The following is a 13523-nucleotide window of genomic DNA, read 5'->3' on the forward strand; positions in this document are numbered from 1 at the left end:
ATAGTCAATAAAGCAGAAATAGATGTTTTGCTATAGTTGAGCTTAAATTTTGAAATTGAACTTCCATGAAGTCAAAGTAACAAGGTACTTCATATAATTCTCATTATCAGCAAAGAGGGAGGGCATTCCAATTACCTGTGATTCTAGACCAGCACTGTCCAGTAAACTTACAGGACTAACTTTCTCTACCTTCTTTGTCCAGTACAGTAGCTACTAGCCATACATGGCTGTTAAGCACTTGAAATGTGGTTAGTAGCTCAGAAAATGACTTTCATTTTTATTTACTTTTTATTAATTAAATCTTAATTAGCCACAGGTGTCTCATAGCTGCTTAACTGAAGGACCCAGGTCTAGGGAAAAACATGTTGCATCAAATAGACCAGAATAATTTATGAGTAAGATGTATATGTGATTATGGAGCAGCTACTTAACCTTTGAGTATCAATTTCTAGATCTGTGAAATGAGTACAATGGTGATATCTAATGCTAAGACTGTGGGGAAGTAAATGATATGCGCAAGGTATTTAACACATAAATGCAGTCCTGTTTTATAATGTTCAGATAGTAAAGAATCTGCCTGCAGTGCAGGAGACCTGGGTTTGATCCCTGGGTCAGGAAAATCCTCTGGAGATGGGATTGGCTACTCACTCCAGTATTCTTGCCTGGAGAATTCCATAGACAGAGGAACCTGGTGGGCTACAGTCCATGGGGTTGCAAAGAGTTGGAAACTACTGAGAGACTAACACTTTCACTTTATAATGCTTGAAATTACCTGATTTGTCAGACTTGTATGCCACAAAACCTTTTACATGCGCTACTGTGGAAGTTTTGTAGAAGAATCAATAACTAGTTATATTTAAGCATCTTAGCCAATAACTGGTTTCTATTCCATAGAATCAAAGGCCAATGAACACTGATAACAACCTGAATCTGTTCAAAAGCATGGGATTCTCTTTTTTTTCTTGGCAAATTATTAAGGATTTCAATCCTAATAGTACCATTTAGTTGCTCTTTCAAACTTGCTGTTCAGTATTTCTTCATTATGAGTGCATTAAGAGCAAAAAGGGAGAAGGCAATGGCACCCCACTCCAGTACTCTTGCCTGGAAAATCCCATGGACGGAGGAGCCTGATAGGCTGCAGTCCATGGGGTCGCTAAGAGTCGTACACGACTGAGCGACTTCACTTTCACTTTTCACTTTCATGCATTGGAGAAAGAAATGGCAACCCACTCCAGTATTCTTGCCTGGAGAATCCCAGGGCTGGGGGAGCCTGGTGGGCTGCCGTCTATGGAGTCACACAGAGTCGGACACGACTGAAGCAACTTAGCAGCAGCAACAGCAGCAGCAAGAGCAAAAATATTAATTTCAATGAGCTTTCATGAGGAGATTCATTACTTTTAATAAAAAGGACAGTTGCTAAAGTAGGAATACCATATGTATTTAACAAGGATAATGTCCAGACTTTGGGCTTGATACACTGCTGTGCAATTGACTAGAGTCTGGCATCAAGCCCCAGCATGATGTCAAGATAGAGAAATCAAAGGCTGGCACTCAGCTGATAAGGACATGTATCAATAGGTCTTGAGTTTATCCTTTTTTGTGTGTCAATTTTATTTTTTTGCAGATTTAGGTAACTGGTACTTAAAACAACTCCTGACTCATCCTTCAGATCTTCAGGAAGATACCCTAGAGTAGGGATTGGCTACCCACTCCAGTATTCTTGCCTGGGAAATTCCACAGACAGAGGAGCATGACAGGCTACAGTCCATGGGGTCACAAAGAGTCAGACATGACTGAGTGACAACACTTTCATCCTTCAGTCCAAGCAGTAATCAACAGAATGCTCTTACAATAATTAGAAAGCTACAAATAAAGTTGGAGATTGCTATTGACTAGACTGTACACTGCAGGGCAATTTAGGAATTTGGGTGTTTTTTAAAATATTGCTAGCTTCTGATATTTTTCTGTACAAAAGGCCCAAATGACAGTGCACCAGCCTAGATGTTTAAATAGCAAATGACTGTGTTTGTGTGTATATACATATGTTTGCAAAGTATACGAAACAGATCTTATGGACTATAGCAAACTGCAAACTCTCTTATGTTGTTTCCAGTAGAATTTCTCCCTAGATGATAGTGTAACAGTGATCACTAGAAAAAAACTTTATTTTAGGTCGGTTTGCCCCTTTTGGAAGCTATTTGACTAAGAGCTCCTACTCTATAGGAGAGTGGAGTTTTGAAAAAAATGACTGACATTCTTTGTTTGCAGGTTTGAAAGTGTCTTTAAAAAAATAACTCAGTTTTTCCAGTACAGTCTTATATGAGTTCATCATACTTTTTGTCTAAGATCATTTATGTCCCATTAGACTTTGAACAGTATTCATTACAAAATAACCACTTAATTAGATGAATAACGTGTGAAAACTGTGTCAGTTCTTTTAGGACAATAGAGCTGGGAAAAAATATTTTCCAGATATCAGTGGGAACTGTGGTCTCTTATGCTACATCATGTCTTTGAGTCAACTTCTTTAACTATTTTTTGCAGTCAGGTTTGAAGCCATATACAGAGATTAAGTACTTAACGTTCTTTGAAATAAAAATGTGATACTTAGACTTATTTGATAAACTCTTTGATACCCTTTTTATATTCTGCTTTGCATGCTTTAATTTTGTCTTGCTTCTGCTTTAAAATCAGAAATGATAGGATCAGGCCTTATCATGGGTCCAATCTCTAGAACTTGTGTCATTTCAGAGAAGAGAAAAAAGTGTCTAAAAAGGAGTCAGAATAAAGTTTTAGAAAATCTTCATATCACAAAATATTTCTTAATCCCTTGATTGCTACCTAATCTCACTAGATAGAATGATTTCAAGGTACATATAGGACAAGAGGAGGAAGTATTTAACTGAGTATGGTTCTGAGGTGATGATCAAAGATGATCAGCTTCCTGAACTAAGTCTTACACCAACAAGAGATGTTAACAGGTGAAAGCTGGGTGGGGTAAGTGGGTCAACCTGGCAGTAGGGACAACATGATGAAAGATATATAATGATCTAGGGGAGCAGTATAGGGGTTTGCTTTTGTGGGAGTTTTCCCCACTTTTGCTGAGGGGGGATGAAAGAGAGTAGCAGGAAGATGAAGCTGGAAAGGAAGGCAGGATCCACTTTAAGGAGCTAAAACTTTAACCTTAGGAATGAATTTTAACCATGGTGAGGCCTGTGTTTTTAAAAATATCACTAGCCAACTCTTGATAGGTAAATTTTGGGAAAGATAAACTGGAAGTAGTTAGATTCTTACCTTAACACTTACCATAGAACTACTAAGTAGTTGGTACCAGGGTGATGATTATGGACCTAGTGGGCACTGAATTCAAGTGACTAGGGGAAATAAGAAGGAAGAATAATAATCAGAATTTAGTAAGTATCCATGGGAGTGGGGTTGGAAAGGAAAAAGGGAAGAATTACAAATGAGGTATTGGTTTCAAATCTTGTCATTTAGGGATTTGGAGGCAGAGGTGACGGAGTGTATTCGAAGGGAAAGATCATTTAGGTTAGGGTTTACTGAATCTGAGGTGTCTACAGCAGGACATTCAGATGAAGATGACCAGTAAGCAGTTGAATATGAGTCTAGGGGTCAGAAATGAAGTCAGAGCTAGAGAAATGCCTGGAAGAATCAGAGATCAAACAAAAAAGGTAAAACAGGTTCATTTTTGAAGCAGATTAGTGAAGAGAAAAAGAAAAAAACAGCAAAAAAAAAAAAAAAAAAAGGAATTAATGACAAAACTGGGGTACTGGCTGAACTAAATGATGGACAAGAACTAAGTTTATGTGTAAGTTATTTTTAGAAAGAGCGAGACAAAACAAACCGGCTATACCTTAGAAGACATTTAAAGTGTGCTGCTCTGAACAAAGGTTGGGTATTAGCCTTAGTGTCTGACTGGACACCTGAGGCCACGCCCCTGGCCATGCACACCCACACCTGCAGCCATGGGCGCTTCCTGCTGCCTGGCCGCCATCTTGAGAGACGTTGGCCTTTTCTAGCCTGAATTCCCGATTTAGGTTAAGGGTTGTGAAATCACAGTACATACAGCTCCTTGCTTACCCTTTAAGCATCTCCAGAAGGAGGAAGCTACATTATTAATACTCTCAAGTTGACAGGCAAACCTGGGGCACCGTATCCTGTCAGCTCACTACCTCTGGTGAATCATCCTTCCCTACTCAAGGAAGGACTCTGAGAACGGAGGGCACCTGTACACCCAGGCCGGCCCACAGCCCCCATGCGGGGCAGGTGGGGTGGGGTTAGGGTGGGGGGTCACCAAGCCCTGCAGTCCCTGTGCAGGCCCAGCGGCTCAGCTTATCAGGAAGTCCTGCAGGTGTGAATGGTACTCTTGTTTCTCTTCTCAAGGGTCATTGCTCATGGCTGCCTTTTCGAGTTGTTGCATGCATTTTGTCCAGTTTTTTAGTTTTTCATGTCTCCTGGGTAACTCTTGTTTTACCTTCTCACTCCTGATGGCCGCATCCTGGATTTTGCCTCAGATGACTGGGTGAACAGTGGTACCCTTTACTAATAGAACTGACCTCAAGAGAAATAGGTTTTGGAGGGAAAGTCAAGGGTTTGGTTTTGGATACATGTACTTTTGAGATGCCTGTGAGAAACTAGATTGAGATTGTAGTAGAGTTTTGGATGTATGGGTTTGGAAACCAGAGAATCAAATATGTAAGTAATTCCAAGTAATCCTGTAAGAGAAACCATATTTATTAGTCTTTCTCTAAATATTACTAAATTTTCATGTGAATTTGGCCACCTTGGCTGGTAAATGCAAAGGTAAAGAATTGATCGATATGTGGGATATGATTATGGTAATGATTCTGGTTAGAATGCTTTATTTTATTCAGTATTCAAGCAGTTTACCTTCCTCCCAGTCACATAACTTTTGTTCACAATGTCTTTCCTTGACCAATATTTGCAATATCTGTATTACAATTCATATTGCAGTTTCAACATCAACCAATTAAAACTTTTTTCTCATTTAATTGTAATTATTTTCCTTTGACTCATGGTTTTTTTTTTTTTTTTTAATGAATACAGCGTTTCATTCTCAAATGTGAGTTTTTCTAGTTATTTTCTGATTGATTTTTGGCTTGATTGGACTGTAGCCAGGAGGTATACCCATAAGATTTTGTTACTGAACCACAATTGTTTTTTTCAAGGGGCTTTATGGTTCCATAAAGTCTGCTTTAGTTCTTTAATGCTGTCAGGTCATATTTGATTTTATGTATTTTCCAAATAGGACATTCCACTTAAAGACATAGTAATATAGCCATCATTACTGTGTCCTGTTTTAAGGAGAACAAATTCATATTAAACTCATGCAAGTAGCTATATTTCCATGAAAGTAAAAATACTGAGTTTCCAATTGTGGAGGGCTTGGATAGAGAAGAGATAAATGTTTCAATTTTATTTACAAAGATATAACCTACCAGGTTACTATATATCATAATTAGCTTAAGAGGAAAGCTTTCCCCATATCTGGAAATCACAGATTAAAAGTCAGTAATATTTCAGATACAAACTATAAAACATAATTATATTCATCAGTTATAATCATCCTAATTATATTCATCTGTCCTACATAGTAATCCTTGATCTTAATATTTTGTTAACAGTTTGAAGAAACCATCAGGGTTCCATCAGTGTTTCCATTAGATTTCTGTAATTTCTTGCTCAGTTGAGTAGTCTGATCTGAATGTTTTCAGAAACCTGTACTTGTCAAAATTCCTTTCTATGAACCTTTTTTTTTTAAATTAATGAAGCCCCTTTTGCAAAAAGCATCAGAGTGAAACAATAAATCTCTTTGAATGACAAATAAAACTTAAAAGTCTTGATTAAATATCTGATCACAATGCAATTGACGAAGAAACATGATTACCAAGGTGACATACAATGTGTGATGATAGTAGCTAGAATTATGACTGGTATTATTATACTAGGACATAGCCAATTTGTAGAAATTTCATATGATTTCTAGGACATTTATATTAATGATAATTACCCATACAGTATAACTTGAGATTTATCACCACTCATTTTCTAATGCTTTTCATGTAGTTTAAAATATCAAGTAATCCTAATTAGTTTAATATTTCTCACTGAGATGCTTCAGGGCCCCTCTGAAACATCCCAAAGTTAACTCAAGATCCAAAAAAACTTTAGAATTTGATCCTTGGAATTTTCTCAGAAATATCAAAAAAGTTTCAAAATACTTGGTCAGATAGTGTCTTTTTTTTTAATTTAATTTTATTTTTAAACTTTACAATATTGTATTAGTTCTGCCAAATATCAAAATGAATCCGCCACAGGTATACCTGTGTTCCCCATCCTGAACCCTCCTCCCTCCTCCCTCCCCATACCCTCCCTCTGGGTCGTCCCAGTGCACCAGCCCCAAGCATCCAGTATCGTGCATCGAACGTGGACTGGCGACTCGTTTCATACATGATATTATATATGTTTCACTGCTATTCTCCCAAATCTCCCCACCCTCTCCCTCTCCCACAGAGTCCATAAGACTGTTCTATACATCAGTGTCTCTTTTGCTGTCTCGTACACCGGGTTATTGTTACCATCTTTCTAAATTCCATATATATGCATTAGTATACTGTATTGGTGTTTTTCTTTCTGGCTTACTTCACTCTGTATAATAGGTTCCAGTTTCATCCATCTCATTAGAACTGATTCAAATGTATTCTTTTTAATGGCTGAGTAATACTCCATTGTGTATATGTACCACAGCTTTCTTTATCCATTCATCTGCAGATGGGCATCTAGGTTGCTTCCATGTCCTGGCTATTATAAACAGTGCTGTGATGAACATTGGGGTACACGTGTCTCTTTCCCTTCTGGTTTCCTCAGTGTGTATGCCTAGCAGTGGGATTGCTGGATCATAAGGCAGTTCTATTTCCAGTTTTTTAAGGAATCTCCACACTGTTCTCCATAGTGGCTGTACTAGTTTGCATTCCCACCAACAGTGTAAGAGGGTTCCCTTTTCTCCACACCCTCTCCAGCATTTATTGCTTGTAGACTTTTGGATCGCAGCCATTCTGACTGGCGTGAAATGGTACCTCATAGTGGTTTTGATTTGCATTTCTCTGATAATGAGTGATGTTGAGCATCTTTTCATGTGTTTGTTAGCCATCTGTATGTCTTCTTTGGAGAAATGTCTGTTTAGTTCTTTGGCCCATTTTTTGATTGGGTCATTTATTTTTCTGGAGTTGAGCTGTAGGAGTTGCTTGTATATTTTTGAGATTAGTTGTTTGTCTGTTGCTTCATTTGCTATGATTTTCTCCCATTCTGAAGGCTGTCTTTTCACCTTGATAATAGTTTCCTTTGATGTGCAGAAGCTTTTAAGTTTAATTAGGTCCCATTTGTTTATTTTTGCTTTTATTTCCAATATTCCGGGAGGTGGGTCATAGAGGATCCTGCTGTGATGTATGTCAGAGAGTGTTTTGCCTATGTTCTCCTCTAGGAGTTTTATAGTTTCTGGTCTTACGTTGAGATCTTTAATCCATTTTGAGTTTATTTTTGTGTAAGGTGTTAGAAAGTGTTCTAGTTTCATTCTTTTACAAGTGGTTGACCAGTTTTCCCAGCACCACTTGTTAAAGTGTTTTAAGGGAACTGTAAAGCACAAGTTATTCACTTAACCTAAGTTTTACTATGGAGAAGGAAATGGCAACCCACTCCAGTGTTCTTTCAAAGGCAAATAGAGAAAGTTACAAGAGATCACTTAATAGGTAAGAAATGTAAAGTCTGTAGTCCAAAACAACTCACTATTCCAAGAAAACTTGATTCTCTTAACAGAGAGAACATCAAACTTCAGTCTTACATTTATTTTTAATATCAAAGTCCCTAATTAGATTCATTTACCTAATTACAATCCAATCTAATCCTAACCATTCCTGACCACGTGCAAAACTCTTTTCTCAGGGTTCCTTTTCCATAAACCATATACAATTTTATGTATGCATATTGTTGTTTAGTCGCTAAGTCATGTCCAACTCTTTTGTGATCCCATGGATTGTAGCCTGCCAGGATCCTTTGTCTATGGGATTTTCCAGGCAAGAATACTGGAGTGGGCTGCCATTTCCTTCTCCAGTGTATCCATATTAGCTTATCCTTTATTTTCACTCCCATTTAGAAATAACCAAGATTAGGACAAAATAACTTTGTTTTCCCTTAACAAAATGTATTTCTGTTTTTCATACTTTCTTGCATGAAAACACATATCGTACATTCCTATATGCTGAAATATTTCCCTTATTATTTCTAGTAGCTTGAATTACACATATTTTACAATTTTTCCTTATTTTTTAAAAGGCTAATATTCCATTAGAATATACCTGCTGATGCAGGAGACATGGGTTTGATCACAGTGTTAGGAAGATCTCCTGGAGAAGGAAACTGCAGCCCCCTCCAGTATTCTTGCTTTCAAAATCTCATGGACAGAGGAGCCTGGCCAGCTATAGTCCATAAGGCTACCAGAGTTGGACGTGACCCAGTGACTAAATAACAAAGTTTCCATTCCATTCCATATACATTGTGTGTGTGTGTGTGTATATATATATATATATATGTATGTATTTGTATGTGTGTGTATATATATCACATCTTGTTTATCAATTCCTTCGTCAGTGCTGCAATGAACTTTGGGGTTCATATTTCTTATTAAATTACAGTTTTCTCCAGATACGTGGCCAGGAAGGGTGTTGTTGCATCATATGATAGCTCTATTTTTAGCTTTTTAAGGAACCTCTATACTGTTCTACATAGTGGCTAAACCGATTTACATTTCCACATTGTGGGAGGGTTTCATTTTCTCCAGACCCTCCCCAGCATTGATTGATTGTAGATATTTTGATGATGGCTATTCTGACTGCTGTGAGGTGGTGAAGAAGAAGTGAAGTGAAATAGCTCAGTCGTGTCCAACTCTTTGTGATTCCATGAACTATACAGTCCATGGAATTCTCCAGGCCAGAATACTGGAGTGGGCAGCCTTTCCCTTCCCCAGGGGATCTTCCCAACCCAGGGATCGAACCCAGGTCTCTTGCATTGCAGGCAGATTCTTTACCAGCTGAGCCACAAGAGAAGTAATTACAATTACTTCATTGTAATTTTGATTTGCATTTATCTAATAATTAGTGATGTTGAGCACCTTTTCAGGTGTCTCTTGGCCATCTTTGTGTCTTCTTTGGAGAAATGTCTATTTAGGTCTTCTGCCCATTTTTTGATTCTTTTACATTTTATTTTTGAGCTGCATGAGCTGTTTGTATATTTTGGAGATTAATCTCTTTATCAGTAGCTTCATTTGCAAGTATATTCTCCCACTCTAAGGGCTGACTTTTTGTTTCTTAGTTTTTTTTTCTAACTTTTAATTTTATACTGAAGTATAGCCATACTGGGAGAAGGAAATGGCAACCCACTCCGGTATTCTTGCCTGAAGAATCCCAGGGCTGGGGGAGCCTGGTAGGCTGCCGTCTATAGGGTCACACAGAGTCGGACATGACTGAAGTGACTTAGCAGCAGCAGCATAGCCATACCGTGTAGGTCCACCCAAGATGGACGGGTCATGGTGGAGAGTTCTGACAAAACATGGTCCACTGGAGAAGGGAATGGCAAACCACTTCAGTATTCTTGCCTTGAGAACCCAATGAACAGTATGAAAAGGCAAAAAGATAGGATACTGAAAGATGAACTCCTCAGGTCGGTAGATGACCAATATGCTACTGGAGAAGAGTGGAGAAATATCTCCAGAAAGAATGAAGAGATGGAGCCAAAGCAGAAACAATACCCAGTTGTGGATGTGACTGGTGATGAAAATAAAGTCTGATGTTGTAAAGAGCAGTATTGCATAGGAACCTGGAATGTTAGGTCCATGGATCAAGGTAAATTGGAAGTGGTCAAACAGAAAATGGCAAGAGGGAATATCGACATTTTAGGAATTGGCTAACTAAAATGGACTGGAATGGGTGAATTTAACTCAGGTGACCATCATGTCTACTACTGTGGGCAGGAATCCCTTAGAGGAAATGGAGTAGCCCTCATAGTCAACAAAAGAGTCTGAAGTGCAGTACTTGGATGCAATCTCAAAAATGACAGAATGATCTCTATTCATCTCCAAGGCAAGTCATTCAATATTACAGTAATCCAAGTCTGTGCCCCAGTCAGTAATGCTGAAAAAGCTGAAGATGAACAGTTCTATGAAGACCTACAAGACCTTTTAGAACTAACACCCAGAAAGATGTCCTTTTCATCATAGGGGACTGGAATGTAAAAGTAGGAAGTCAAGAGATACCTGAAGTAACAGGCAAATTTGGTCTTTGATTACAGCTGTGATAAGCTGCAGTAATCATGATTATAATTTTGTCTTTAAATATTCAGTTATCTTCTAAAGTGATTTTATAAATAAGAACATTCTTTTATACCTATGAGCTTCCCTGGTGGCTCAGATGGTAAAGAATTTGCCTGCAATGTGGAAGACCTGGGTTCAATCCCTGGGTTGGGAAGATCCCCTGGAGAAGGAAGCGGTTACCCACTTTAGTATTCTGGCCTGGAGAGTTCTATGGGCAGAGGAGACTGGCAGGCTACAGTCCATGGAGTGTACACATATTTATACCTACACATATATTTACTATTTCCAGTGTACTTCATTCCTTTATTTAGGTGTCCATTCTCAACCTGGCACTTTTTCCCTTCTTATCAACAGACCTTCTTTAACATTTCTCATAGTAGAAGTCACCTGTTGATTAATTCTCCAGTTTTTAATATCTGAAAGGGTCTTTATTTCACTTTTTTTTTTTTTATAACTTTCATTGTTGTGTGTCGAATTCTAGGTTAACATATTTGTTTCTTTATTTCTTCAGTTCTTTAAAGATGTTGCTCCACTATTTTGAGGCTCACCTTTTAAGTTTGTTTGGCCAGACCATAGCAGCCTTTAATGCAGGCCTTTTTTATTTTTATTTTTTTGTACTACTGAGGAAATGCCCTTCTAAGTATGCTACCTGGTGCCGCATGCAAGGTTTTTCTGCTTTGGTGGAAACTATCCCCAGCCTTTTATGAGCCCTGGAAATTGACTCACACTTTTTTTGTGTGGTTCGCTCCCTACTCTCAGATAAGTTCTTTTAAAGCATGTATTGATTAGTATTCAATTGAGAAACACAGGAGAGACACAGGGGAACACTAGTCTCCCTGAACTCCTGTTTATTTTTGCTCAGTCTGGGATACTGCCAGGCTCTACTACATACCCACACCCAGCGCTTTACCCTAGAAAGTGAGATTTTAAGTGAGACATTCATAACATTCACTTCCTTTGTCTTCCTTCTATCGAGGATTGCTCTCCTTCACTGCTTATTTTATGCTGTCTGAAACCTATTTCATATTTTGCAGTTTTTAAATCATTTAATGTGGGCAATTTACTCTAGCCTTTATTATTCCATTTTGGCCAGATGTGAGCATTCAGACGCTGTGTTCTTAGCTACATTAGAGTGTCTTTCACAAAAAAAATGGAGCATAACAAAGTTTTCAGGGGCAAAGACTGTCATCTGGGATCAACTCTAAGATTTTTTGTCATTTGATTTAATTTTTTCTTTCTTCCCCCAATTCCACACATTCTCTGGAAGTTCTGAGAATTTTATCCTGTCACAGGGGGACGAGAAAATGTGGTAGTGACAACTAGATATCTTTCAATATCTGTTTTTCCTTTTTTAAAAAATTTAAATTTATTTATTTTAGTTAGAGGCTAATTACAATATTGAAAACACCTGTTAATGAAATGTCATGTCCAATTTCTTGAAATATCCTTAAAGGGGAGCACCCTTCTTTGTTCTTCCTTCCTTCCTGCTAGTTGGTATTTGAAGTGATAGTCATAGTTTGAGCTTCCAGTTTGTACCCTGAGAAGGAACCATGTGCTGTAATGGAAGAGCAGACTGGAAGGTTCTCAGTTCTAATGACACTGGGAAGCCACATACCACATTATTTGTTTATACCATTTTGGGGCAATTTTTATGGCAAAAGCAAAAATAAACGTCTAATTTCAGCCACTGCTGTTCTGAATCATCCATCATTTTTGATTGAGGCTCTCAAAAAGCCATATGTGAGAGAAGAGAATGACAATGGGAAGGCATGTGTGTGTCTGAGTAACTCATTAGCCAAGGATTGTATTTTTTCATACACTTCACCCATGCCTCTAAGTTCTAAAGCTACTTCAAGACCACACTACAGTTTTAAAAACACATTCGTATCTATTATCTGACTTGATGTTTTCAACATCTATTAGTTGGCTAGGGCAGAGAATATGGTACCATTTTAGAGGTAAGAAAATTAAACATTGAATAGTGTAATGTCTGCAATAAGCACTAAACTAGTTCATGGGAAAGAGAGGGTGGAGCTCTATTCTTCTACACCAAATCCAGTGCATCTTCCAAGATAGAACTTTTGAAAGACCTATCTATTGTTGATAGAATATTCTGTAGAATTGTAGGGTAGGAAATGTTTGAAGGAGCTACCGGATTCTGACTGTTTTATTTACCATTCCAGCAAAAGGGTGAACCATGGATGACATTGACAGGACTGAGACTGAGAATGAGGAGACAGGAAGATTGAAAAACTTTAATTCATGAATTAAACGCAACTTCAACTATGAATGCTATATGACTTTCCTTAATGGCTGCTATGGCTGCAACTGGGAAGCCAAACAGGAGAAGAAAGCTAGACGACCACTCTGCTGCTGCTCTTTGGTACGGAGAGTTAGGCGGGGGGAGACTGACCACACTTTCTTTTGCCTTGAGAGAAGTGCTATAATTGTGTGTGTGTGTGTGTGTGTGTGCCTACATACATCATGTGTAATGGATCAAAAATAACTTTATTTAGAAGGTTAAAGGTGATCAGAATTGGATAGCTAAAGAATAGAGAATGGCAGAAGAAATGGTATTGGAGGAGGAGTCAAAGGGTTTAGTATAAGGTGTATTTTAGGTGGAACAGAGGATAAGAAGGGAGAAGTGGTGCGAACTGAAGCTAGAGATGGAGGCAGGACAGATGTTGTGTGGTTTTAAGAATTTGATTTCTGCCATGTAAGCAGTAAAGAGTCCCTAGAGATTTTTAAGATATTGAGAAACACAGTAGTGTGTTTAGTGAAAAAAGAATTTCCATTGTTGAATTTATGCATACATGGCAATAAACAATAAGTGATTGGATGGAAAAAATGTGTTAACCAAATTATGAAGTACCTTTATGTCAAACTAAAATATTTGAAATTTATCCTGATAACAGAGTGGAGGCTTTGAACATTTTTGAATGAATGGCAGCAAAAAAAAAAAATAAATAAATAAATAAATAAATCAAAATAAAATGGATTTATTCATCAGGTTTATTGAATGTGTGCCACAATGAATAAGACCATTAAGGCTTCTAACCCTCCTGCACCTCACGATCTAGTAGGATGAGTTAAGTAGTAAACGGCAGTGAAGAAAGATGGCTTT

Source organism: Bos javanicus, chromosome 29 (genome assembly GCF_032452875.1).
Source record: "Bos javanicus breed banteng chromosome 29, ARS-OSU_banteng_1.0, whole genome shotgun sequence".
NCBI lineage: Eukaryota > Metazoa > Chordata > Mammalia > Artiodactyla > Bovidae > Bos > Bos javanicus.